Source organism: Austrofundulus limnaeus, unplaced genomic scaffold (genome assembly GCF_001266775.1).
Source record: "Austrofundulus limnaeus strain Quisiro unplaced genomic scaffold, Austrofundulus_limnaeus-1.0 Scaffold282, whole genome shotgun sequence".
In the NCBI taxonomy this organism is placed as follows: Eukaryota; Metazoa; Chordata; class Actinopteri; order Cyprinodontiformes; family Rivulidae; genus Austrofundulus; species Austrofundulus limnaeus.
Genome location: NW_013952684.1, coordinates 508224 through 512050, shown reverse-complemented (window position 1 = coordinate 512050; position 3827 = coordinate 508224).

Sequence of the window (3827 nt, the reverse complement as noted above, 5' to 3'; positions counted from 1 at the left end):
ATCATCCATCCATTCATCCATCCGTAATCCATCCATCATCCATCCATTCATCCATCCGTAATCCATCCATCATCCATCCATTCATCCATCCATGATCCATCCATTCATCATCCATCCATCCATCCATCCATCCAACCATCCATCCATCTTTTTATCCATCCATCCATCGAACCATCCATCATCCATCCATCCATCTTTTTATCCATCCATCCATCCATCTTTTTATCCATCCATCCATCCATCCATCCATCCATCCATCCATCCATCCATCCATCCATCCATTGCAGAGGCAACAGGTTCAGTCAGGACACCCAGACCTCCAGAGACTACAGCTCTTCCTGGACAACCCCAAGTGTTCCCCCAACCAGAGAGGGTTTATAATCCCTCCATGGTTCTGGGACTGCCCTGCAGTGAGATGTATTCAGAAGGAGGCATCTAATGGGATGTCTGAACCACCCCAGCTGAACCCTTCTCAGGAGAGCAGTTGTACTCCAGGCTTCTCTGGAAGACAAACCTCTTCACTCTTTCTGAGACTTTTGGACAAAGTCTAGTTCAGACATTTGGAAACAAAGTATCTTACCTCTTGTCCAGATGTGACCAGAGGTGAGGACTGTGTCTCAGTTGTCATGACCCGGCCCATTGGTCATGACAAATAACTAGAAAAAAACCCCATTAGACTTAAGTAAAATAAAAACTACATTGTTAATTAACTGAAAATGTGCAACTTGGGTGTGCCACCAGGAACCAGGGTGACCACCTCCCTCCGTCTCAGGTTGGAAAAAGAAAGAGAGGAGCACACACAGTGGCAGTCTTCACTCAGACTGGGATCACTGGCCAGGTGCTCCCAGTCAGGCTGATTGACTGCTAATCAGAACCTGTAGACAGAAAATAAAACAAAGACAGGCCCTACCAAAACAAACAGGCCGTCACACAGTTGTTGGGTCTAGTGTTGTTTTTGTTAAGATTATATCTATTAGTTTAAAATAGTTTTAATTCTTTGGACTTTGTTTATCAGAGAGTTCTGTTGTTTATTTGTTCCCGGTGTTTTTCTGTTGCCTGTTTTAGTTCTGGTTTTGGTTCTGGTTTTACCAAATTTCCCTCTGGGATCAATAAAGTATATATTTTTTTAATTTAAATTCCACATTAGTTCTCTACACACCTGAACTGTCTGTCTCACACACCTCTGGTTGTCTATAATTATTTACCTGTAATAACTTTACCTAAATACTGCTGACCTCAGCTCATTGTCAGATCGACCTGTTAGCTCCTGTTTCTTTCTTTAATGTCTTCACAAATGTCTTAAAGCCAACATATCATCTTTCTGAGGGTTTCCTGACTCTCCGTTAGCTGAAGCTGCTCACCTGATCACCCTCATTCCCACTTCTTCCCTCCCCCCTAAATGATTAACAGCTCTTTAGTTGTGCTGCTCCTCGGCAGCTGGTTGTTCAGCAAGTTGAGCAGGGTTAGGGTTTTAAAAATAGTGACTCATCATTTGTTCCACAGTGCCATTTGCTAAACAAGTGCGTGCACACAGCAGCTCGCTGATGCTGAAAGACCTATTTGGATTCAAGCGCCTTCAGTACAGAATAAAACAGAAACAAATACAGAATAAAACAATGTCTAAACAATGTTTAAATGTTTCCGTCTAATTTTGTTTTATTAGTTTGAATGCCTGAGCATGTCTTCAGTAAATGCCTTTTTACACCTAAACATAATACTTACTAACTATAGATGTTTTTAGGTCAAATGAAAATATAAAATTAGTGGCACATTTACAGCTTGTGTTGGTCTGATGTTTTCTGTTCAGGTGTTGTTGATGGTTCACGTGCACAATGACCTTTCAGTCTGTGCATGAAGGAACGTTAATGACAGAAACAAACTAAATGAAGCAAGAAACGCTCTGCTGTAAGAGTCTGTTTGTCCTGATGGCTTTTTGTGACGTTTGTGATTTTAACGGTGCCATGCTCTGCGAGGAGAAGAGTTGTTGGACTTCTTCTGGTCTTCAGTTTGCTGTTCCCACTTTCTTTTGTCCTGATCCTTCAGGTGGTACGTCATCATCTTCAGACCACAGTTCATCCAACAAGACAGAACTTTGTCCTCCTGAAGCTTCTTCAGGACAGAAACCTGTCGTCCTGTCTGCAGACAGAAGGTGAGTCTGCAGCATGAATACGTCTCGTCTGAATATTCAAAATACAGAACGCTCTTCATTTTTTACTAACTGCAGTCATGACCTGGGCCACATAAACATCCAAACAAACAAACAAAAACAATAATATTTATTTACTCACTAACAGTTCTGAGTTATGCACCAAATAAAAAACTTCATGTTATCACATATTGTTGGAATTTCAACACACGAAGGAGTTTTTATGGGGGTGGGGTTTCTGTTTGTACATTTGTGTCCTCTGGCAGCACCCTGCGCACCCCTATTTCCAGTTCCCCTGTGAGCTTTGGTCCTACCTGAAGACAAGTTTAACTACAGTGTTTATTTAAACACTGCATGCTGTTTGAAGACTTCCTTCTTAGAATGTTCATTTGTCTTTATTTCACTGCCCTTTGTTGCTTGTTTTGATCAGGACAGCTGAGTAATGAAACCTGAAGTCTGAAAAGACTTTCTAACCAAGACCCTCTGTTAAATAAAAAATACTGTGTAGAAAAAAAGTTCACAAAAACCTTTAAGTGTCCCTTTATCACTTAAATGAATCTGACAATATAATGTGTAAGTTTGTGTGGCAGTGGGACTAAATGATTCACCTTGTTTGTCATGTACTAACCTGACTGCACATTTCCTCATCCTTTATGTCCATGGTGATTTAAATCAGGGGTTCCTCAAACGTTTTGGATCTGGGGAACCCTTACAAGGGAGAAAACGTTCCAGGGACCCCCTCATAAATCCCATGCTGTTAATGTAAAATAATTTACTACAATTTTCACCCCTAAATGCTATGGTAAATTTATCTTTTGTTTGGTTTAGGATGTTTTTTTTTCACTAGTTAAATATTCCCCATATGCATTTACAAAAATAATTTATTGGAAATTTTTTATCACGGACCACAGTTTGAGAACCTCTGATTTAAATAACCACTTATAAACAGCCAGATTAAGAATAGTTTGAACTATGATATTCTGAAAACTCTGACTAAATACTGTACAACCCCTTTTAAATGAAGTTGGGATGTTGTGTAAAACATAAATACTAACAGAGTATTAATCAGGAATAGGGTAGTTTTGAAGCTACAAATTGGATTGTTCTTGGCCAGCCATGGAGATGAGTGTGACTGACTACATAAACTGTGTGGACCTTTACCTAATTTCCCTCTGGGATCAATAAAGTATTTTTGAATTGAATTTGAATTGAATTGACAACACCATCCCCAGCAGAACAGTGAGATGCTTCCTCATAACAAACCCTGGATCACCGGTGAGCTGAAGGAACTGTTAAACAAGAACAAAGAGCCTTTAGGGAGCGAGACAGGGAGTTACTGAGGAGTTTACAGAAGAAGCTCAAAGTCAAGANTCAACTTCCTGTTCTCCAGTTTTCTCTCGCAGATCAAAATCATATTTATTATATGACATAAAAAGCAAACAACTTAATAATTTGGGATAACACTACAGTAGATGCAGTCTGTAATTGTGCTTGTTTTAGTCTTTATTCCCAGTTTTGGGGTTTTATAATCACAGTTTCTCTTCACAAAAGTAAACATCAACAAACAAATAAAAACTTTAACATACATAAAAGAGGTGATGACTTTAAATTTTACAAAGCTTGTTCCTTGTAAATGTCTTTAAAATATGTATTTTGACATTTTTAAATAAAATGACAATCA